The following is a 25,990-nucleotide window of genomic DNA, read 5'->3' on the forward strand; positions in this document are numbered from 1 at the left end:
GAGAAGGCTCTGTGCCCTGATCCCAGGCTCGGTCTCTTTGACTTATGTAGGCTGGGTTACTTAGACAGTCTGGTCGCCCACCGAAGGCACGTTGAAGTCACCAGTGTTCTAGACGACTGATTTCCTCCACGGGATAGAAACAGATTCGAGACAGCTTTAGTCGAAGAAACTGTGACTACTTAAGACAGCTCATCAGAAGCCGAGGGAGGAAAACCATCAACAGAGATTTTAGAAAACTCCTTGAGTGATCTCTGGCTTTATTTCTCCATTACTGGGGGCCCAGAGGTAAGTAAAAAATGCCAGCTCAAAGGTGTTACTCACTTATTCCTTCATTCTCTCCATGCCTGGGGCTCTCCCCCAGGAGTGGGATTCCTCAGGTGGGTATTTTCAACCCCTACAAATCATCAGAAAAACTAGTGCTCACTGCAAAGTTCTGATCTGGGTCTGGGGTGGGACCTGATTTATATCCTTACCAAGCTCTGCGCGGGATTCTGCTGATCTGAGCATCTCTGATGCAGGGACTCCCTCCTGGGTCAGACAGCCAGGAATAGGGTGAAAGTGTGTGGCAGGTGGTAAGATGCGCCACACAGGGAAACTGGAGGCCTGGGCAGCTACCAGGGAGGGTAGCAGAAAACCATCCAGGCTCTGGGGTTGGTGGCAGAGGAAGGCTGTCTTGCTGGAGGGGAGGGTGTGGAGCTAAAGGCTGAGGAAGACTGACACAGGCTTTTTTGCAAGACCCGGGGGCTGGAGGGAGGGAAGGGGACAGTGGAACCAGAGGACAGGCAGGGGGCTGGAAGGACTCAGGTGCAGCTGGACCCCAGAAGGCACCAACACAGAAAGACAAGTCTGAGGAGATAAGCAGGGGCTGGTGACAAAGAGCGTGGTGTGCTACGTGAAGTGGTTCAGAGTCTGACCATGAGACACCTCAATATTTTAAGCAGGATAGGAATGTGATCGCTTGGCATCCACCATGTTCAAGATGGCGAGATGGGACAGGAAGACCGTGAGGATGCAGCCGTGGTCACCAGCAGGAGTCCCCAACGTGGGAGTGAGGGTGGGGACACGCCAGGCGAGGCAGATGGACAGGGGCTGTGGGAGAGAAGTGAAGGAACTTCGTGACTCACTGGGTAAGTGGGGAGGGAGAAGAGGAGGTCCCAAGTCACCATGGTGTTGAGGACTTAGCAATGGGCCGGCTGTCAGCCTGAAGACCCAGCGCCTGAGCATGCCAGTTCCTCAGGAGGCTGAGAGGCTCTCAGGTTTGTCTTGAGCTAATCCTCGTGTCCAAGGTTAATATTAATATTATCGTAACTTTTAGGCTTTTGCTCTTGATTGCCTGCCTCCCTGCCTTCAGTTTTGAGATTCCAGCTCTGACAGCTTTCTTTTCTTCCTTCTATCCTTCCTCCTTCCCCTCCGCCTTCTTCTTCAGCTCTTTTTATTCTAAGACCATAACCACAGAGAAGATGTCATATTAATTATAGAAGTCTATTTACGTTTGGGCTGTGACGGTAGTAATACTTTACAGGAATTTGTATGGATTTGTGGATACAGAATGACCAAAATCTAGTTGTCATGTGATCGTACTGGTATAACTTATCCCAGTTAGTCATTTTATTTTTTAAAATTTGTTTTAATTATTTTTTTAAATTTTTACCTTTGAAGATCAGTGTAATAGAAGAGAGGGGAATGTTTATTGATAATTTTATATATTTCTATACAATCCTTAGTACATACTACAGCTATACATGAATACACACACATGCAAAAAACTTTAATCATATTATAGTTACAAGTGGTTTTTCAAATCTAAATTTGAGTAAAAATTAAATTTAAGTGTCTAACACCTAAAAGAGCCTAATATATTTTTGCAGAAAATGAATGAAAGCATAAATGATTATTTTTCAAACAATTTTTTCTTTTTTATTTGTTCCTCTTAGTTATACATGATGGTAGAATATATTTTGATATATTTATACAAGCATGGAATATATCTTAGAATTTTAATTAGGATCCTAGTCTTGTGGATGTACACAATGTTGAGATTCACAATGGTGTATTCATATGTGTACATAGTAAAGTTATGTCGGATACATTCCACTGTCATTCCTATTTCTATCCCCCTTCCTATTTAAAAACTTCAAGTTTACTTTACGTAATTCAGCACATATCAAATGCTGAACTAAAATTTTCATGATACTATAAGTAATAAAATTAGCTGTCATCTCAAAAGAGCATCAAGGAGATTAATTGTGGCTAATCTTCTCCTTGTTTTAATTATTATACATGACAATAGAATACATTTATGCACTTTGATATTCATACATAGATGGGATATAATTTCATTTTTCTGAGTGTACATGTTGCAGAATTACACTGGTCATGTAGTCAATATATATATATATACAGTAATAATGGCTGTTTCCTTCTACTATGTTTCCTATCCCCACATCCCCTCCCCTTCTCTCCTGTTACTCCCTCTACCTAATCGAAGGTAACGCTGTTCTTCCCTAGTGCCCCCCCTCACCTTATTGTGAATTAACAGCTACATATTAGAGAAAATATTCAGCCTTTGGTTTTGTGGGATTGGCTTATTTCACTTAGCATGATAGTCTCTAACTACAACCATTTACTGGCAAATGCCATAATTTCACTCTTCTTTTAAAGCTGAGTAATATTCCATTGAGTATATATACCTCATTTTCTTTATCTATTCATCTATTGAGGGACACCTAGGTTGGTTCCATAATCTAGCTATTTTGAATTGAACTGCTATAAACATTGATGTGGCTGCATCACTATAGTATAATGATTTTATGTCCTTCAGGTATAAACCAAGGAGTGGGACACCTGGGCCAAATATTGGTTCCATTCCCAGTGTTCTGAGGAACCTCCACACTGCTTTCCATGGTGGCTGCACCACTTTGCAGTCCCACCAGCAGTGTACGAGTGTGCCTTTTCACCACATCCTCGCCAACATTTATTGTTGCCTGTATTCTTGGTGATTGCCATTCTGATGAAATCTTACAGTAGTTTTGATTTTCATTCCTCTAATTGCTAGAGATATTGAGCACTTTTTCATATATTTGTTGATCAATTGTATTTACTCTTCTGTGAAGTGTCTGTTCAGTTCCTTAGCCCATTTACTGATTGGTTATTTTTTTTGGTATTAAGTTTTTTGAGTTCTTTATATATTCTAGAGATTAGTGCTCTATTTGATGTGTGAAAGGTAAAAATTTGCTCCCAGATGCAGGCTTTCACTGATTGTATCTTTTGTTGAGAAGAAATCTTTTAGTTTGAATCCATCCCATTTATTGATTCTTGATTTTACTTCTTGCACTTTAAAAGTCTTATTAAGGAAGTTGGGGCCTAATTCGACATGATGGAGATTAGGGTCTACTTTTTTTTTTCTATTAGACGCAGGGTTCTGGTTTAATTCCTAGGTTTTTGATCCACTTTGAGTTGAGTTTTGTGCAGGGTGAGAGATAGATGTTTAATTTCATTTTGCTACATATGGATTTCCAGTTTTGCCAGCACCATTTGTTGAATAAGCTATTTTTTTCTCCAGTGCATGTTTTTGGCACCCTTGTCTAGTATGAGATAACTGTATTTATGTGGGTTTGCCTCTGTGTCCTCTATTATGTATCATTGGTCTACAAGTCTATTTTGGTGCCAATACCATGCTGTTTTTGTTACTATATCTCTGTAGTATAGTTTAAGGTCTGGTATTGTGATGCCTCCTGCTTCACTTTTCTTGGTGAGGATTTCTTTAGCTATTCTGGGTCTCTTATTTTTCCGAATAAATTTCATCATTGCTTTTTCTATTTCTATGAAGAATGCCATTGGTATTTTAATAGGAATTGCATTAAATCTGTATTACACTTTTGGTAGCATGGCCATTTTGACAATATCAATTCTTCCTATGCAGAAGCATGGGAAATCTTTCCATCTTCTGAGATTTTCTTCAATTTCTTTCTTTAGGGCTCTGTAGATTTAATTGTAGAGGTCTTTCACCTCTTTTGTTAAATTGATTCCCATGCATTTTCTTTTTTCTTTCTTTTTTTTTTTTGAGGCTATTGTGAATAGTTTTAGGAGTAGTTTTCCTAATTTCTCTTTCAATGGATTCATCGCTGATATATAAGAATGCATTTTATTTATGGGTGTTAATTTTATATTCTGTTACTTTGCTGAATTCACTTATTAGTTCTAGAAGTTTTCTGGTGGAATTTTTTGGATCTCCTAGATATAGAATCATGTCATCAGCAAATAGTGATAATTTGAGTTCTTCTTTACCTATTTGTATCACTTTATTTTCTTTCTTTCTTTCTTTCTTTCTTTCTTTCTTTCTTTCTTTCTTTCTTTCTTTCTTTCTTTTTGTCTAATTGCTCTGGCTAGAGTTTCAAGGATGATGTTAAATAAAAGTGGTGAAGGAAGACACCCTTGCCTTGTTCCAGTTTTTAGAGGGAATGATTTCAATTTTTCTCCATTTAGAATAATCCTGGCCTTGGATTTGGCATATATATCTTTTACAATGTTGAGGTATATTCCTACTATCCCTAGTTTTTCTAGTGTTCTGAACATGAAGGGGTGCTGTATTTTGTCAAATGCTTTTTCTGCATCTATTGAGATGATCATATGATTCTTGTTTTTAAGTCTATTAATAAAGATGAATTATGTTTATTGATTTCTGTATGTTGAAACAACCCTGCATCCCTGGGATGAACCCCACTTGATCATGGTGCATTATCTTTTTAATGTTTTCATATGTGATTTGCCAGAATTTTATTGAGAATTTTTGCATATTGGTCTGAAGTTTTCTTTCCTTGATGTGTCTTTGTCTGATTTTGGTATCAGGGTGATATTAGCCTCACAGAATGAGTTTGGAAGGGTTCCCTCCTTTTCTATTTCATGGAATACTTTGAGGAATATTGATGTTAATTTTTCTTTGAAAGTCTTGTAGAACTCGGCTGAGAATCCCTCTGGTCCTGGGCTTTTCTTGGTTGGTAGACTTTTGATGGTGTTTTTTTATTTCATTGCTTGAAATTAGTCTGTTTAAATCGTGTATGACCTCCTCATTCAGTTTGGGTAGATTATATGTCTCTAGAAATTTGTCAATGTCTTTGATATTTTCTATTTTATTAGAGTATAAATTTTCAAAATAGATTCTAATTATCTTCTGTATTTCAGATGTGTCCATTGTGATATTTCCTTCTTCATCTTGTATTTTAGTAATTTGAGTTTTCTCTCTTTTTCTCTGTTAGCATGGGCAGGAGTTTACCTATTTTATTTATTTTTTTCAAAGAACCAACTTTTTGTTTTGTCAATTTTTTCATTGTTTCTTTTTTTTCAATTTCAGCTCTGATTTTAATTATTTCCTGTCTTCTACTGCTTTTGGTATTGATTTGTTCTTTTTCTAGGGCTTTGAGATGTAGTGTTAGGTCATTTATTTGTTGACTTTTTATTCTTCTATTGAATGCACTCAATGCAATAAACTTTCCTCTTAGCACTGTCTTCATAGTGTCCCAGAGATTTTGATACATTGTATCAGTGTTCTCATTTACCTCTAAGAATTTTTTTATTTCATCCTTGATTTCTTCTACTATCCATTCATCATTCAATGGTGTATTATTTAGTCTTCATTTGTTACAGTAGCTTGTATTTTTTATTTTATTGTTGATTTCTAATTTCATTCCATGGTAGTCTAATAGAATGCAGAGTGTTATCTCTGTTTTTTATATTTACTAAGAGTTGCTTTGTGGCATAAGATATGGCCTATTTTAGAGAAGGTGCCGTGTGCTGTTGAGAAGAAAGTATATTTGTTTGTTGATGGTTGAAATATTCTATATATGTCTGTTAAGTCTAAATTATTGATTGTATTATTTAGTTCTATAGTTTCCTTATTTAGTTTTTGTTTGGAAGATCTGTCCAGTAGTGAGAGAGGTGTGTTAAAGTCACCCAGTATTATTGTATGGTGGTTTACTTGACTTTTGAAACTGAGAAGGATTTAGTTTGATGTACATAGATGCTCCACTGTTTGGGGCATAAATATTTATGACTGCTATGTTCTCCTTAAGAAGTATGAAATGTCCTTCTTTGTCTCTTCTGATTAACTTTGGCTTAAGTTCTACTTTATCTGAAATGAGAATGGAGCCCCTGCTTGTTTACATAAGCCATAGGAGTGATAAGTTTTTTCCCATCCTTTCACCTTCAGCCTGTGGATATCTTTGCCCATGAGGTGAGTCTCTTGAAGACAGCGTTTTGTTGGGTCTTGCTTTTTAATCCAATCTGCCTATGTCTTTTGATTGATGACCTCCAGGCACAGCAAGGGTGTCTGCAGCAGGGGCATCTGCCCCAGTATAATTTTTTTAATATTATTTTTTTAGTTGTAATTGGTCACAATACCTTTATTTCACTTATTTATGTTTTTTAATGCGGTGCTGAGGATCGAACCCAAGATCTCGCACATGCAAGGCGAGCACTCTACCGCTGAGCCATAGCCCCAGCCCCTCCCCAGTATAATTATTAATAGCTGCCCATTCACTCTCGAAACAAGTCCCACTTCAAATGATACAGGGTTAGCCCAAGCATATATTCATCAGTGAACCAGTGAAATTTTAAAATTAATTGTCTTTTGGTTCTTCTCACCTCTTTTCCTCTCCCTCTCCCCTACCCCCCATACTGGAGTGTTATGGTTTGGATGTGAGGTGTTCCCCAAAAGCTCATGTGTGAGACAATACAAGAGATTTCACAAGGGAACTCATTGGGTTGTGAGAGCCTTAAACTAATCAATGCAGTGATTCACTTGAATGGATCAACCTGGTGGTAACTGTAGGCAGCTGGGTGTGGCGAGGACGTGAGGCACTGGGGGTGTGCCTTTGAGGTTTGTCCCTGCTGAGTGGAGAGGTCTCTGTTTCCCCGTGCCATGTCCTGAGCCACTTCCCTCCACCACACTCTTCTGCCATGAAGTTCTGCCTCATCTCAGGCCCTGAGGAATGGAGTGGCCATCTGTGGACTGAAGACCTCTGAAACCATGAGCCCTGAATAAATTTTTCCTCCTCTAAAATTGTTCTTGTCAGGTCTTTTGGTCACAACAGCAACAAAACCGATTGAAACATGGGAATTAAATCCAGACATGCTTTACCACTGAGCTACACCCAACCCTTTTTATGTTTTGTTTTGAGACATAGTCTCACTAAGTTGCCCAGGATGGCCTTGAACTTGGGCTCCTTCTGCCTCAGCCTCCTGAGTTGCTGGGATTACAGGCATGAGCTTCTGCGCCTGGCCTTGTCTCTTCTCCTCTAACTCAACAAAGCACATGAACTTCACTTCAGTCACTTCAGCCCGTGATGCAACCAAAGGACTCCCTTTACAGTTCTTGAAAAAGGCAAGGAACAGTTCAGGGAAGAATATTTTACATTTTTTCTCTTATCACTGACATTACTTAGACTCGCCTGTCCATGATGATAATAAAAAGCAAAATTGAAGAGGTTCAATCGCTGGTTTTTGAGTTCTCTACCTACAGACAGTGCATCATGCTCACACGGAGATGTCAGGGCAGATCATGGTTGCTAAAGATAGGAGTCACTTTTAAACTTAGATGGTTCATTAATTATATATGCAATAAAGAGTAAGTCAAAGGTGACAGCTCCCCAGGGCCCTGTCCCACAGACCACAAAGGACAACACTGAAACACAGAATCTGGCTGTCAGCCAGGCACCCGGCTCTGGAACACTCTGCTGCTGGGAGCCAGTTTCGAGATGGAAAAAGCCCAAACCTTATCAGACTCCAGGAGGTGCAGGAAATTCACACTTGCCCCCTGTGAGGTAATTGAATCTGCTGAAACAAACTGACAGCAGGCAGATTAACCAAAACAAAAGCATACAGATTTATTTCCAGGCATGTATGTACAGGAGTCACACAAAATATGAAAACCCAAAGAGTCAAATGGTTGAGGGTTCAACACCCATTTTACAGGGGAGAAGAAAGTGAGGGCTTGGGCATGGTTTGAGGGGTAGTAAAGATTCTTAGGGGAGAGAATGAGCCCAGAACAGATGGCGGCCTGGGACAGAGCACCTCTGGGCTCCAGGTGTGTTGTTGATATTCTGGCTCTTCCTGTATGACATGAGTTGAATCCTCCTTGATTAATGATGTTTCAGGAAGAAGATTTGAAGGCATTCAAGGTATTCGAGATTGAAGGGACTCCTGTTTGGTGGATCCTGTCTTTAGGTAGGTGAGGAAAATTTAGAGAATCCTTTCCTGTGTGCTCTCGGTTTCACGTCGGAAGCAGCATATTTTGGGATATTATTTTCTGAGCCCCAACAGAGGCAAAGAGAAACTCCTATGACAGCCTTCCAGAGAGATAGGAAGGCAAGAGGGAGGAGCCTGAGCCACACGATAGGCTGCCCTTCCTGTGCCCCAAATGAGGGGGGCGAGTCTCCTGCTCAGTGTGGAACCCACACCAGAGTAGGGCAGGAGACTCCATGGATCCTCCTTCCCCGTCACCACTAGGCAACAAATCCAGAGGAGACCCACTGCAGCTCAGGAGGAGGGACATAAGGAAACCCTGCCCTCACCTTAAATAGGGGGTAACCCTAAAGGAGTTTAAGCAGGGATGCACTGGAAATAACCACAGCAACAAAACCCAAACTCAGCTTGGAAGCTTGATTCCGTTCCCAGAAGCCTAACAAGATACAAGCAAGTGCCCAGCTCCACACATCACCCTACGGTGCTCCTCAGTTTCTACTCTGGTCTTCAGACATATGGACATCACATGGCCCTCAAAGGAACAAATAGAGGAAAACTTCCCCAGAGGTAAAACCACCAACAAAACCAGGCTCCGACATGACGCAGGTAACTGGGAACAGAACACAGGCACTGTGAAGAAACTGTAGTGAGTAGGTTACAAGCCCTTGCAGAAGATGGAGAGCAGGCATGATCAGATCATTTCAACAAAGATATAAAAATGAAGATAACGATGGATCACATGGTAATGTTACAAACTAAAAACGCATAAGAGAAGAAGAATGCATGCCCTGGGGGCCATATTTTACTACATTCTCAATTATCCAATGTATCTTTACAAACACATATTCATGAATTACTTTTGTGTCAAAAACTAGATAAACATAAAAAATTAGAGGAAGGGCAATAACTGAAGGGAGCTGGGGCCGGCCTTGGCATCCTCGTTGCTATGAGGGCCGCACATGAGATGCAGAATCAGAGAGCAGGTGACAAGTAAGGAGCTGCTTTGTAGGGTGGCCCAGGAAGAGGCTCTCAGTGAAGACGCTGAGAGGTTAGTGCTCAGTGGGATGAGTCAGTCTTTCCTTTGCCAGTCTGAAAATGAGTTGCCTCATCTCAATTTATAGAAAAACACCCAGTTATTACTGATGACTTTTGCAGCTGCAGGGTTTCTCCAACAAGGAAAGGTCTCTGGTGTCTGTCCCCATTGGCCCATTGGTAAGTGTGCAACGATGAGAAAATGGCAGGAGGAGCCAAGCCTCAAAGTAACCAACCATGGCCTGTTGTGCAGTTTCCTTTTCTATGGAACATGTGTCTATGGCTTTTTATTATTATTATTATTATATTATCATTATTATTATTATTGCATTTGCTCTAACATGTTGCTGTAGTCGGTGAGTAATTGTCCCCAGGTGATTTGATAGAATTAAACATTTCAACCTTTTCTAATACTAAGCCAAGAGCTTGGGAGAGACCATCCCTGTGCTGGGGATGGTCAAGTAACCAGAACAGAAATATTTCCAAGTCATCCTGCATAGGAATTGGGGTCTAAATTCCAAAATCAGATTAAGACAATACTGTGATGTTCCATCTGGTGCCTCTCCCAAGTTCCAGAGGGACCCCAGCTTCATAGTAAAAAAAAAAAATTAATTTTTTTTTTTTGCAGTACCGGGAATGGAACCCGCAGCCTCATGCCTGCTAGACAAGTGCTCTGCATCCCCAGCCCCACAGTCCTGAAATTGAAAAAGCACAGGGAACTTTCCAGATGCCATAGAAGTTTTTAATTTAACTTTCCCTCACCACCGGCTCTTGCCTCATGCCCATTTCTGTTTCTACAGCTTTGACTTTACTAATAACTTTACTAATAACCCAAAGCAATTGTTACCAACCTGAATTCAAACTAGACTTAGAATTTACCCATTAAGACATGAGTTTTCAATTCTAGGAGTTTTTCAACAAAATTGACACAAGTGCATTAAAATAAAACTATTTTATTTTAGAGTTGTCTAGAGCTTCTATGTGTTATTATATTAATATTAATCAATACTATTATACTATTATATATTTATTTTCTTATTTTTCTTCTAATACAATTGCATTATATATTATCTAATCACGTTACATGTAATATGCTATGGTTGATGTTTTGATTTTGTGGCACCGTGAAGGGAACCCAGGGCCTCGCACGGCAAGGGCTCAACCAGTGAGCACATCCCCAGCCCTACATATAGGGTTTTATGGGTGTTCCATGTCTGGGATGATGGGACAAAGTGGATGAACAGAGGAAGGAAGAGAATGGGTCAGGAGCCGAGCAAATAGAAAGCATCTTTTTGTGCCTTCTGTCTGAGAATGTGGGATGCCCAGATGCATTACTGAATTCAATGCAGGGGCACAGTCTCCCACCCCAGGGGCGCAGCCTCCCACCCCACGGATTTAATGCATGACTATGAACTCACATTAAAATAAATCCATTGCTAAAGACTTGGAGAAGAAAATGTCTCAAATAACTTGGGAAAACATTGGTACACTAATATTAAGCAAGAAAAACATTTTAAAAATTTTTATGTTTGTACTCCTCAATTTTGAGAATTGGTGTCTTGCTTTTGCTGTTACTGTAGAGGTCAAGATTTTATATATTTGTCAAAATGACTTTATTCTTTCTAGAGAAAGTTAAATGTTTTGTTTCTTCTCATTTAAAATAGCCATGGCTATTTTGTTTATTTCTTGACAATAAAATATGGTAATTATTGGGTTGGGATTGTGGCTCAGCGGTAGAGCACTCGTCTAGCACAGGCGGGTCCCAGGTTCCATCACATAAAAATAAAAGGTATTGTGTTGTGTCCATCTATACCTAAAAAATAAATATTTAAATATATATATATATTAATTATTTAAAAGAGAGGAGAGTGCTATTTTCAAATAAATAGGATTAGAAGCCTCATGTAACAATTTCTACTACAGAGCCTCAGCCCCCTAGTTAACCAGCTGGCCACTGAGCCTGACCCACAGTGGGTGCTTGCGGGGGGGGGGGGGGGGGTGTCATTGTCCTTGTTGGGGTGTCCTCTCAGGACTGCTGCTAAGAGAAGTTTGATTCTGATAATAAAGATTGTCAATAGTTTTATTATCATAAATTTTCATCGGTTATTTCTAGGAAAGTGCCAGATATAACAAAAATCTTCTCGTGACATGCAATTTTAAGCAGGAAACATGGAAAATGTCATTTGATCTAAGATGTCGTTACTAGCATCTTTTCCAAGGAGGTGAACTCTCGTCTCCTTTCGTCCGCTACTAAGTCAGAACATGGCAGGAGAGGATAGGGCAGGCACAAGTGTGGGAATGTGGGGACCCAGAGAAGGCACCCTCAGATGTTGCCACAGATTCCCTGGAATGCACTTGAGGACATTCGCCCTCATATGTTGCTGCCAGAACGCCAGAGATGGAACTGTATGAAAATATCCCCTCATTTCAGTCCCCTCTGTAGCAGGTGGGGTTTTTAGAGGGACAACCTCCTGACAATGTCTGAAAGGAGTACTTAAATGAGGTGTGACTGCCAGTTTTCAACTTGAGTCGATTTAACAACACCCTTGTGGACAAATACACCCCTCCTGGGCTCAACGTCCCGGTCCTCCTCCTTCCACTAGCTGCCTGCCAGACCCACTCGCTCATGGGAGACCATATAAAAATCCACATTTTGATTTGGGCAAAATAATGAATTGGGGTCGCTTTCCCCCTTACTCTTCCATTCAGATGGTCCTGTCTATGCCCTGCTTCCCCCACACTTTCCCATCAGTGTAGACCACCTATGGACACTGGGTACACATGCTCAGCCAAAATTTAAATTAAATATATCCAGTGTGAACTTTCATACCACAACCTTGAAAAATTATTCACTATTATTCCCCTGAGCAAATTGTGATTCTTATAATTCTTCTCTACAGTGTTTATGTGCAGGTAAGTAATGAGGCTCCAAATCCAGTTGGTTCCTTACTCGTTCTTAATTTCTACTAAACCATGAAGTGCCATCTATACTCCAGATGATTGGAAGCACCACCAAGTGTTTTGTGGTGGTGTAAGATCGCTATGAGGACTCCATTGGCCCTTGGACCCAGAAAGTGTTGATTTCTCCCTGCATGGCAGCTGGTTCTTCAGTGAGAATGCTCTTTATGAATGTGCTATTTCAAACTTGAAGACAGCAGCTTTGGGATGTGGTTTTTAAACACCCACTGACGATGCAGAATTATTTATCTTTCCACAGTGTGATGTTTTGAATGTGGTTTGTGCCCTCCAGAGGTCCACGTATTGGAAGGCTCAGTCTGCAGGGTGGTGCTGGGGATAGGTGGGGAACCTCTGAGAGGAATGGCCTCATGGGGGACTTAGGTCATTGGAGCATGCCCCTGGAAGGCAGTTCTCTTGGGACTCCCTGGTAGCTCTCATAAGATTGCTGCGAAAGACTGATTGGGCCCTGACCACTCGCTCTGAGTCCTGGCTGAGGATGTGGTTTCTGGCTCTGACCCACACTCCCATCATTGCCATTAAGAGGTCTCGATCCATTGACAGCAGGCTCCATCCCTCGGGGCTCGAGGTGAGGCAGGACATCGTGGGGGAAGAGTACAGCCAAGGGAACCAGCTCACATGAAGGTTAGGAAGCAGAGAGCTAGAGACCGTCTACTCACCAGACGCAAATACATGCCCAAAGCCACCCCCCAATTCCCACCTCCGGCAGCCACACCCCACCACTGCAGTTACCACTCAGGTAATCCCTATCAGGGGATTAAAACACTGATTAGGTTAAGACGCTCACAACCCAATCATTTCTCCTCTGAACCTTCTTGCCTTGTCTCACAGTGAGCTTTTGGGGGACACCTCACATCCAAACCATAGCAATCACTGTGACCAAAATACCTGACCAGAACAAATTAGAGGAGGAGAAGCACCATGGATCCCAGTTTCTGAGGTTCAGCCCACGGACAGCCGGCTCCATTGCTCTGGGCCTGAGGTAAGTCAGAACATGATGGCAGAAGGGTGTGTCAAAGGAAAGATGTTCAGCTTAGGGCAGACAGGAAATAGGGAAAGGGGGCAAGAGGAGCCAGGGGACAAGATACAATCCCTGGGCACACTCCAGTGACTTACCTCCTCAAGCCACATGCCTTCAGTAACTTTCTTGTTGGTCCATTCAAATGATTAATCCATCCAATGGATTTATTCACCATTTAGGTTCCAGCTCTCGTGACCTAATCGTCTCACCTCTGAACATTTCTGTATTACCACAGGAGTTTGGGGGGACACCTCACAACAGTGATGAAAGCTGACTGATATGCAAAGCATGAGGGGGAAAAAAAAGTCACATTGTCCTAAGGACTCAAGCTTTCAGAGGTCAGGTGGCCTTGCCCTTCCATCTGCTTTCCTAAAGATGGGTCTCCAAGCCTCATCAGTAAATGTCATGGCTGCTTAACTGAGAAATGCTATTGGAGACCATAAATAAATAGCAATATCTCTTCTGGCCTTGTCAAACACATAATGTATCTGATGCTTCATTTCAAAACACGTCTCAACCTCCTTCCCCTTGACAGCCAAAGGGCCCAGCGTCTCAGCTGATACCTACCCTCTTCTTCTCGCAGCACGCTAAGCCAATACTGGGTCGTTGCAGCTCGATGATGGTTGTTATTGATTATTCTCTCTACTTTACTCAAGGACCAGAACAGCATGGCTTGCTAACTCTTCTTGGGGGGTAAAGTGGTGTGTCAGCTGGCCTCCTGGTGGGACCTTAGACCTGTGTTACTACACCCTCCCAGCTCTGCACACCCGGCAGCACTATGCAGGGACAGAGGCAGGTGGAGAATGGGAATTCCCAGAAATTGTCAGGGAAGATGTTTTTGGACATGGGGGCTTTTGATGAGTCTCAAACTCTGGCATAAACTCAGCTTGCAGCCTCCAAATGAAAGGTGCTGAGATCTGTTTCGTTTCCGCATGGACACGTGTGCCTACTCATGCTGGACACCAAGCTGGGGATTTTTGTTGTTGTCATTTTTCTTTTCAAATAACTCTTCTTAATTTTTTAAAAAAAGAACTCTTTTTTAAATGTGGTGGATAAAAGAATAAATATAATGTTTAAAATCTCATAAATTAAAGCTAAGTGTTTTAGGCAGGGTTCCCCAGAGAACCAGGACCAATAGGTTATACACAGATGTAAGAGAGTGGGTATTTCAGGGGATGTGACTCTTTCTGTTATGGAGGTGACAAGTCTCACTGCAGGCCGTCTGTGAGCCAGAGACCTAGGGGTGCCAGTAGCTTGGCTCAGTCCAGTTCTGAAGGTCTCAGAACCCAGAAGCCAATGGTGTGATTCTCAGTCCAAGGCCAAAGGCCTGAGAACTGGGAAGCCACTAGTGTGAGTCCTAAATCCAAAGACCAGGGAACCTGGGGTTCTGATGTCCAGGGGTAGAACAAGAGTGCACCCTGGCTCTCAGGGATATACAGGGGACGCTTTCCCCTGTCCTCTACTTTTCTTCCATCCAGGCCCCAGGCTGATCAGAGGTGTTTGCCCACGTGAAGGGTGGGTCTTCCCCACACAGTCCACATGCCAGTCTCCTCCATGGTAATGGCCTGTGGTCCTTGAATCAATGTCCCTCACAGACAGACCCAAGGCTTCTGGATATTCCTTCATCCAGTCCCGTGGACACTAGAATCAACCATCACACTGACAGAAATGATATATACACCTATACATAATTTTACACAAGAGACCTTGGGGAAAGATCCCCAAATGGTAAAATGGCTATCTTTGAAGCTTTGATTTCCTTCTTTATTTATCTTTATGGGTTCCAAACTGTCTACAGTAAACATGTATGCCTTCACAAACTTTGTCAAGAAGAAATTGAGCCAAAATACAAACGAGTAGTGCTAAGCAGGCCTCGGGATCTGGGAATTGCTGGTGCACTGTCACTGGGGGGTGCTGTCCCAGGGTGCCCCGTGGTATTTATGGTGGATGTTCATTATCACACACTAAGTCTTTCAGAGAAGGTTTCTGCTACAACCACGCTCTTTTTGTAGTGTCAGTTGAGAGCATCAATTTAAGATATTTTGTCACATTTCCCCAAAAGGAATCATGAAGTACTCTTTCCTAGATCATTACAACTCAACCCTTCAGCATGCATATTAATTAGTTACATATAAATCTCTGAAATTTTATATATATATACAAATTGTAATATATATCAATTATGCATGAATCCACTGAAAACAGAACCTCTTTGAATTCATGGAGAGAAACACAGAGGCTGAAGATGATGGGCATGACTGCATGAGCTTTGAGTGCAGACTTGGACATTAGTGCCCTCAAGGGAATCGGAATGGCTGCAGCAGACAAGAATCAACATGTACCACACAGCATTCATTGGAAGGCAGAGCTGTGGTTCCAATGTCCCCTCCCAGATTCAGGTGTTGTCAATGTGATGACATTAAGATGTGGGGCCTTTATTAGATGATCGGGCCACCAGGGCTCTTCCCTGTGAATGGGGTCGAAGCCTCTATAAAAGCGGCTTCATGCTGCATTCTGCTGGCTTTCCCTTCCTCCTTCTACCATGCAAAGATGCAACAACATGGTCCTCATCAGCCCAAAGGCTGGAACTGCCCAGCCTCCAGAACTTTGAGAAATCAATTTCTATTCTTTATAAATTACCCAGTTTCAGGTAGTCTGTTATAGTAACACAAACAGACTAAGACAGGTAGAATCCACAGTCATGGTCTGTGGTCCTTGGATCAAGGTCTAGAACCATCTCTCCAAAATTCCATCTTTCTTATCTTCCTAATGATTTCCACAGCAATAATAGTTTAAAATTACTCTGTTGCATTTACTATGATAACGCCTGATATCCATTATCGGCTCTAATCTTCTCTAGAGCCTTATTGGTTAAGTCACATTACTGTCATCTTACATGTGACGAAGCCCAAGCTTCAAGGTGTTAAACTGATGTGTCGCAGAGCAAGAAAGAATCAGAGCTGGACTATGGCCAGGAAGCCTGTCCAAACATACCGACCCAGATAGCTGGATAGCTGCCATTACTGGATCACACACCGGGGGTGAAGTCAGAACACACCAAGAAAGAAGAACCTCAGCTGGGCCACAGCTCTGCCCACCCCCAACCCCAGCCCATCAGTGAAAACCAGCTCTATTAAAAATGTCCATTCCTGAAAGGGAGCATCTGTTCTCTGGTTGCTCTGTTGTTGCCAGCACTGGGTGGTACTTTCTGCTCCCTGTAGCACACGCCTGACCCTAGGAGCGTTTCAAGGTCTCTGAGGAATGGCGTTTGGCTCACTGACTCCTCCCCTCAACTCAGATGCTCTTTCTCTCTCCCGTGGGTCCTCAGGACCCGTTGACCCTGATCGTGGAGATCCAAGTGGAGGCGTGGGCTGGTGTTTCCCAGCTCCGGCTGCAGCAGGAGTCCACTTCACGCTTGGCTCGTGACCCTGCTGCTCTGCCACTGCAGCTTGTTTCAAAACCGACATGGTTTATTTTCCTTCCTCTTCTCCATCTCCCCCTCCCTAATCTCAGAGAAAGCTGGATTATCCTTCTTCCCGGCCCAGGCTGAGTTGCCTATCCTTGAGCTCACACACCACAGGCATGAAGGCGTGCACAGGGATCTAAGAAATGGCTCTCTCTCAAGGACACAGATAATCATGATCCCTGACAGAGCCCAGCTGTATGTAGCCTTGAACCTCCTCTTTAAAAGCCCTCTGTTCTTCCCGGTGGTTAGAACCACAGACTCTGGGACAGAGTCTCCCGAGTTTCTCCTTTGCTCACAAAGTAATAGAACTTTTTTGTCCTTTTTTTCTCAAAACTTTATCCTCCTCACTGGATGGGCATCGGAACCAGACCGAGCTTTCCTAACACAACCTCAGCACCACTCTCGGGACCTCCTGTCTCCTCCTTGGACTTAGGAATTTTGAAGAACTCTCGGGGAAGCCCATTCCAGAAGCTCTTCTTCCAGCCTAGCCAATTCCCAGTGCAGATGTTGTGGGACAGGCAGAGATGACACATATTGATGCCCTCGAACCGCTGCAGTGAAGTGGGACAGGAGCCACCTCAGCAGGACACTGCCAGGCCAGGAGCACTCTGCATCATCACAAGGGAGATGTCGGAAGGGGGCCCAGGAAACAGAACGGCGCACCCCCATGCCTCTTCAGAACAAATTCTAGCTACGAATAAATTTTAAAATGAGTTGTTTTTCCATAGCACAAAAATGCATATGTATGAAACTGGGTCAGTTACCTATGTCATCGAGAGAACTGCACAGGCCACCCGACCCCATCCTTAACGTCGGTGATGCTAACACATGCTGGGCCACCGAAAGGGGGGATTTCCAATCAGAAGCCCAAGAGTCTCAGAGAACAGGTGGGCACAGCTCCTGCTGGGTGGGTCCTGGGAGAGATGAGACTGAGAGCACCAGAGACTTCCAAGGCCAGGGCAGTCAACACCCATGTGACTGCTTCCCTGCCCTAGACTTGCACTGACCAGGTGACCTGGCCGCATTTCCACCCCACCGTCCTCTTGCCTACTTACAAGGACAAGGTGCCTGAAGGCCAGAAGCCCCTCTTCAGCTGGGCTGCCTGATGACAGTCTGGATCCAACATGGCTGCCAGTGGCCACCAGTTACCCCAATGCATGACAGTCCCATCTGTGAGCTAAGGGACGCATGCCCAGCCCCATGACAACCAATGACTACCATGATGATCACCAGAAAGAACCACAGAAGGAGCACAGAGAGGTGCTGCCCACATTCCTGGAACCCCCATTCCAGAAAGCCAAGAACGAACTCCTCTGTATGACCCTGTCCCACCCCCTCCTTTCTTTACCCCTTATCTATAACCTCCCAGGTCCCAAGGGCAGGCAGTTCACTTGAGAGTTTATTTCCCACTTCTCCTGTTCTTGGCCAAGAATTAAAGTCCCCACGGCTCCGTCGGTGCTTGATCTTGTCATGGGTTCCACAGTTCTGAGAGGCAAAAGGGGCCACGCCTTGGGATCAAAAATTGATAACAAGACTACCTCTCCCTCTTTCTCAGAATGAACCTGTCTCCTCCTCAAACAGTGTGCTCTACGTCAGTATCTCCTTTGCTCCTCTTGCTAGGCCTTTTTTTTCAAGCATATATAAAAATAAAACGGGTAACAGAATGAACCTCTGTGTACCTGTCATTTAATTTCCTTCTAGCAGGTTTGAATGCTTATGCCTACCCTGCAATGGATCAGTTGAAACCCTCCACCCCAAGCTGATAGCATTAGTAGATGGGGCTTTGGGGGGGTAGCTGGGTGTGGGGGGGATCCTCCTAATTGTGATTAGCGCTCTTCAGAAGAGACCCCAGAAAACTCCTCAGCTTCCTCCACGCCTGCCCTTCCCGCCTCAGAGTTGGGAGAACTGTGTGTGGTTTGTAAAGTGCCCGGTTTCTGGCATTTTGTTTGGGCAGCCCCAACCCATGGAGACACCAGGGCAGGCGATTTTCACGTGCTATTCTTCTTGCAGGGTCTTCTTATTTTTGTTTTCAAGGATCTTCTTTTTATTCAGCAAATTTCATCTTCTTCAAGTCAGACCTGGATTTTAAAAACCTATTTTGAAAATGTAGAAGGACAGAGCGCTGGTCTCTTTCTCTTTGCATTCCTGCAATCACCACCTAGTTCTCTTCCAGGAGACATGGATACTTGTTATTAACTAGGAAAAGGGTTTTATTTAAGGAAGTGATAAGAATAAAAGGAGGAAAGAAGTATTGCAGGTGGTCTCACTATTTCTGATCAGAATCCAAATGGAAGATCCAGGGAATCCCACCCAAGGGTTAATTCCAATTACAACCTTTTTATTTGGTAGACTTTTATCACGCCCATTAAAAAGTTCCTAACAATTCTGGCAAATGTTGTGATTTAGAAATGAGCAATGAATGAAGCCTGTCCACATTCTGCCAGGCAGCGGGGACCTCCTGCTTCCTATGATGTCTGACCCACTTTCTGTGTTCCTAAATGTTGTCGAGGTAGACACAATTTCTCACCAATGTAATATATGTAATTTCCCCCAATTACAAAGTTGCTTTCTAAGGGTCTTTGTTGATATTAGGTTGTTATTTTCCATGTGAAGACAAAATACTCTCAACCAACGGCCTATCAGATACAGCAGGCTGTGACTCAATGGGACTTACCAGTGGAATTCATTTCTTTTGGAATTAATTGACTTACTAGTAAGAGGCTGACATTTAACGAAACCCATACAACTTATATATAAAACCTCCAAGGAAGGTAAATTATTTCCAGGAACAAACAGAATATACCTTTGTGGGATAACATCTGCATCCTCTGAGACTGGGGCTTCTTCCTGTATTCTAAGACGCCAGCATCCATGACACCGGTTAGGCAGTAAATGTAAACCACAGCCCGTCACTATGGCAACAACTTGCAAATAATGACATGCTCTGGAAAAGGAGCTCTGGGCACAAGATTTATTTTCAAATTATAGAAATAAACAGGACGGCGATTGCAGATCTATGGGTTTTATTTTGCCTTTTGCGTGGTTTTAGTTATGTGGCTTTAATTATGCAGAACATTTCAGCAGAATCAATCTTTATAAATGAGGCACACTCTCTCATCATTTGATCATTATGGCAAAACCACATTGGAAATCCTGCATGTTGTAGATTTCATGCAAACACTGCTGAGTTACTTCATCTCAGAAGAAAACACTTTCAGGTCACAAGTACTGATGACCAAGATCCAAAAAAGAAGTGACAGTGGAGGGGGGCTAAGCCTGGGGCCCTCGAGGGGTTCCCCTGCATAGGTAGAACGGGCCTTCTGCTCTGGTCTAGAATACGAGGGTGTGGCTGACCCTGCTGAACCCCTGGCACACCACCTGGTGTGCCAAGTATGGAGTTAGTCTCAGCACATTTCTCCCCCTGTCTAATGGGCCAGAGACCACAGATGTCTGAGAGCTGATGGTTGAGGGCAGCAATGCAAGAGATGTATCAAACATGGCGACAGAGTCAACCAGGAAAAGCTCTCAGACCTCCCAGAAGGTCACTCTATACTGGCCGGAGACTGTTGCTGTATATCATAAGGGGACAAACTTTGGTTCTGCCACAGAGACACCAAGTTTAAACTTCAAGCTCTAAGTGATGATATCTGCCATTTGAATAGCTAGGACTCCTGTTTAACTACTTCTGAAAGAAATCCCAGTGAGTTCCCAGGATATAGAGCACCACACTGCTTACATCCATCTGAGAAATTTCTAAATATTAAGTCAATCTGCTGAAGGACTTCCAGGTATTTTGTGAATACAGGTGTCTTCCTGGGAAGAAATGGAGTTGGCCTCCCAGGAAGAGTTATAGAAATGAAAGGAACCCCAGAATGTGCTCTGAACGTCCCTGTTGATGAGATGGTGGCCCTCACCCATGGTTCCTCCTGGTTCCACTGGAGGGAGACCGACTATTTCACATAGGTCATATCTGGGACAGTATTAAGCACTGGAAATAAATCAACAGTGACAAAAACAGAGTCAGGGAAAAGAGGAAGGAGGAACTAGCCAGAAAAAGAAATATAAACCAAAATGGCAATGAATAAAGACCAAGTAAGGTTCCCTGTTGCCTGAAATTCATTCCAGGGAGATGAAGAAAAATCTATTTATGTGCCTAGTACAGTTATCAGGATGTACTTTGTAAAACATGATCATACAGCACTCCAGGATGTGAATCATGCCTTTGTCCAGTGTATCCACCTTGTATATGCTACCCACCCATTAGTCAGTAGCCATCCAGCTTGTCAGATTAACTGTTGAGATACTGCAGTGATTGTGTTCAAGTAACCCTTATTCTACCTAATACATTAGTCATTCTACTGTATTTATTATTGTTTTTAATCTTGTACTGTGATAATTTATAAGTTAAACTTCATCACAGGTGTGTATATAAAGGAAGAAACAGTATATCCAGGATTCTGTTCCATCTGCAGTTCCAGGAAGCCACTGGGGGTCGTAGAACATACCTTATGCTTTTAGGGGAGACTACTGCACTTCCTGAATTTATAGTGAGGAAAAACTGGCTGGGACACAGAGGAAGCTTCCCCTGAGACAAGGGAACAGTCAATCAGATGGCAAAAGATTGTCAGTGTGGAAAAGTGACCAAGACCGAACAGTCTTTTACGTACCCTTGATGCTGAAATTCTTGTTGACTGAGCAAAAAAACTCATTGGTTCCTGGGCTCCAACCCATGGTAGGGAGTGACCTCAAACCTTCAGTTCTCTGTGAGTCAGCCAAGGGGAGACAAAGAGCCCCAAACTGTGAATAAGGTGAGCTCATCAAGCTGGGCAGAGCACAGACAGATAGAAAGGCTGTCACCAACATTCACTGAGGGGACGTGATAAGAGGCAAAGACCTGACACTCATTCCTGCCCACCCCCCATGTGGTGGAAGAAGGACACCAGTTTTAGATTCTGTTGAGTACAGTTCTGGGCCCTACATACGTGACCCCCATGGGCCACAGCAAAGACAGGAGAGGATATTCATTCATGTGTTCCGTATTCAAAATTTATTGAAGAGTGACAGTTCTTATCTGAGGGACACAAAACTCCCTCTCTTTAGGAAACACACGGAGGGGTGAAACACAGAAGCAAAACACAGATGGCAGAGGACATCTGAAACGTTTCCACAACTAGTTTAAAATTAAAAGTTTTGACTCTGCTCTATTAAAAATGAGAAGCTTGCTTAGCAAGCAAGGGCAGGCCCTTCTGAAAATCAGCAAGAGTCTCCACACCCCACTTCTCAGCCACCATGTCCCAGCCCCTCTGGCTTCCTTGCCTCCTGCTGGGGTGGCTCCTCCTGGGAGCTCCCCAAGTCCCTCTGCCCAGGCTCGGGTGGTGCCCTCACCCTGCACCCACCTGTACACGAGTTGCCCCTCCAAGAACAGCTTGCTCCGACCGGGTGGGGAGCTGCCCCTTTCTTCTCTGTGCCCTGTTCTGGCTTGAACCTACTGCAGCTTCCAGGAATGGAATCTCATGCCCAGAGGGGTGTGGGCAAGGGGGACACAGGACGATGGTGGCACCTCTCTCCTCAGAGACCAGAGGGAAGTGCACAGGCCTGCCTCAGAAGCTGCTAGGTCTGCAGCCTCAGCAAAGAAGACAATCCTGGGAAGGACTGATGGGAAGGAGCCAGAGAAGGAAAGTGGACGTGAAGGTGGACGGGGACAGGCCAAGCTGTGAGCAGCAGTCACAGTGGAGGACATGGGGCTGAGAAGGCCACGCTGGAGACCAGGAGCCAGTGTGGCTGGCCAGCAGGTGGCCCTGGCTCTTATTCACGGATGGAGGGCCAGCGGGTGACCTGGATGGAACATGGTGGGAGATTTGGACAGCTTGTTATCAGCTGGCTCATGCTCTGGGGTGGTGTGGCCCGGTGCCCAGTCCTCAGAGGGTAAAGGGTAGTTGGCAGATGACAGTGGACAGGGTGGAAGGACTTCTCAGGGGCTATCTGCCCTGTCCATTGGAGTCAAGGCCAGACTGCGGGTATTCCGTCAACTGTAGCCCTTCAAGCCATCGTAGCAGTGTTCCCAACTGTTCCACACCCAGTCTGTATGAAGCAAGTCATAGGCAATAGGGTGGATTAATGAGAAAGGTATTTGTCAAAGGACAACATTCGTTCTTAACAATGTAACCTGTAGCTAAGACAGTATAGGAAATTTCTTTAAATGTAATAAATTGGTACAGGTTTGGGGTCTGAATGCCTGTGACCCGTGTAAGAAATAATGAAGGATGGCTAGTTCCCTGGAAATGCCCCATTACACCTTTGCTGCCCCTCCATGCTATTCCCCACGACCACCACTGGGGGCAGCACGAAAGCTGCAGGATGCTGACATTGTGCTCACAGCAGGGCTGATGTTGGAGGCAGCTTCTCTGATCTACAGGTAAAAGCCAATCTGTCCCTGAAACACATCCCACACTACGGAAAGAAGGAAAAAGAAATCAGAAAAAGATGCAGGTGGGAGGAAGGGAGGGAGGGAAAGGAAATAAAGGGGGGCCCTGAACACCAACATGGCGGACACCCAGTTCCTGTGACTTTGCCACAAGCATCGGGAAATCGCTTTCTGTGTGAGAAGATTATAAAATCGGGAACTTTTAGTGCAGATTTGACAACCATGAGTGCACTTATCTTTGTCTGCATTTCCATTCCAAGAACAATACAGCAGCTTCAGAGGAGGCCAGAAGCCACCGTGCAGACAATACCAAGGAAACTGAATGAGAAAGTAAAAGTGTCAGAAAAGAAAAGAAGCAGAAGACCTCATTAGGCTGAAATGACAGGGACAGGAGACTTGGTGAGAGAATATTGTTCTATTAATAAGAGGTAAATAAAGAGCTAAGCCTGCAGTAAAAATAGAGCAACAATTAGAAACCAGGGCCTTTTACAGACCAGCTTGTTAAGACACACAAAACATACCCCATGAGTTGGGTTCTCAGCTGGTAAAACATCATCTTGTGAGAAACACATATCCCCATGGATTTATCCAAAGAGGAAAGCCAGGGAGTGAGGGAGGAACGCACACTCACTTCCACATAAACATGTAGGCAGAAAACACCAAATCTAATTTGCCCAGCTGAACTTTAAATGCTAAAGAACTCTAGGATTCACCTCTCACCTAAACAGCAATCACTGAAATGGGTAAAATAAGACGTGATTTCATCTCCCAGTTGCTTTTCCCTCCCTCAGGGGACATAGGAAACTCTTGGGGAGATTCATCTGACCTGGGCAGGGGCTGGTGTAGGCACAGAAGACAGTTCCCACCCACTTGGCCCAGGCTTCTGGCTCTGTCCAAGCACAGTGTACGTCCTGCACCTGTGTAGGGGATCTGGACAGAGTGAGAAACCTGATTCTGCTTGATTCCAGAAGGGAGGATTCCACTCCAGCCTTGGAGCCCATCTGATCCTGGCCCATCCTATAGCTCAGGGCCCTTCCTGCCTCAGGGATCCTGGGCTGCTCCCTCCTGAGCTCTCCTGCACCAGCACATTCTCCATTGCTGCGGTAGGTAGGTAGCTCTGATTCCAAAGGAGCAGTCCAGCTACGCCATCTCCCTGCCACAAGAGAGTGGCCACACAAGAACAAGCCACAGAGAGAGGCCTCCTGCTAAACACTCCACAAGAGGCAAAACCAGAAAGGACACTTTTAATAGCAAAGACCAAGACCGAGACACACTTCATTTCTAGAATAGGAGCTAACTGATTAGGCACCAGCTGAAGCCACATTGCCAAGTTGCCTCTCTTGATTCCAGCAACTTGTTCTCAAAGGAAAATATAGTAAAGAAGAATCAATACAGATTCTCTTCCAAGCCACCGGTTGTTGAAAATGGCCTTGAAAACCAGGATAGGGTCCTTGTTCCCCGAATGTCAAAGATTAAAGAACTGAGCAATGCTGAGGCAAGAGGAAAAAAAAGTAAATTTTATTTAAGAAACAGAACAGAGAGAGGGAAGGAGGGAAAGAGTGAGAGTGAGACTCCTCCAGAGAGGAAGGGGTCTGAGCTGGTGTCAAATAGTGGGGGTGTCCTGCCCCTGGTATAAATTTTAGGTTTCCTTCCTTCTCATGCCTCCTCCTTCTCTTATTTTGCCTATGTGACTGGAAGTGACCAAAAGGGCAGGAAGAAAGCTGTCCAGGGGGTGATTGCTTGTGTTGGAAAGTGTGATCCCTCCCCTCCCCAGAGGCTGTTAGTGACTGGGTAGTGGGGAGTGCATGGACCCCTCTTCCCGTTGCTCAGGGCTGGGGAGGCAGGAGCAGCCACCTCTGGGACCCCCTGAGCTCCTTACACTCAGGATTTTAGTTGATCCTTCCAACAAGGCTGTTTCTTCATCTTTTTGATGACAAAACTAAGACTCCAAGATCTCAGAGCTGGTGCGTGACCGACCAGGAATCCAGGTGGAGAGAGCCTCTCCTGGGACCTCAGAGCTGTGAGGTTCTTAGGGCTGCCACTACCCACCCCAGCAGAATTCGGTGATTGTTTTCATTTCTCTTTGAAATAACCTTTTAGAAACGTATCTTCTTACCTAAATATTATATATTTATTAGGGAAAAATTTGAAAACTTGAATAAACATGAAAGAAGAAATTTAATTTGATCTTTAATCCCAGAGTTCGGGAAGGCGGCCTATTAGACATTATCCCTGTTAATATTTTGATAGAGTTCCTTTCTGTTTAACACATTAGCATGATACAAAAGGTACTCTGCTCAACCCAGTCCTCACTGGTGAGCAGGTAAGATCGTTTCTCATCTTAGGGGAAATGTTCTTATAGTTAAAATGTTTCCCCTTCTAATGATTTATTTGCGATAAATCCCCAGAGGTGAGAATCAAGATTACTAGTTGCAAAGGAAACCACTGGGGTTGCTGGGGTGGCTGTGGGCACTCTCGGGTGCTGATTCCCACATGATCTTACCAAAGTCCCCTTTTGACTGTGGTGTAGGAGTGCCTTCAAAGCTGCTCCAGAAGTCAGGAGACCCAGGGCAAGGGAGATTGGGAGACTGTCCCACAAGGATGGGGCTGGGAAGGGGCAGAGCCAGGTCCAAACCTTTTTGTGATTCGGATGGGTTTTTGCATCCCCTGAGAGCATCCCCATTTCTAAACGGATCAGCCACAAGCACATCCATTTGAGTCAAGTTTTGGTAACTGTGAAGAATAGTCATGTCCCCTTTACGAAGACAATCTTACTCCATGTAAAAACTCAAAATGTCAAAGTTCATTTAATCAATAAGTGCAAAACTGCTGT

This window comes from Spermophilus citellus (assembly GCF_964194105.1).
Source record: "Spermophilus citellus genome assembly, chromosome: 12".
NCBI lineage: Eukaryota > Metazoa > Chordata > Mammalia > Rodentia > Sciuridae > Spermophilus > Spermophilus citellus.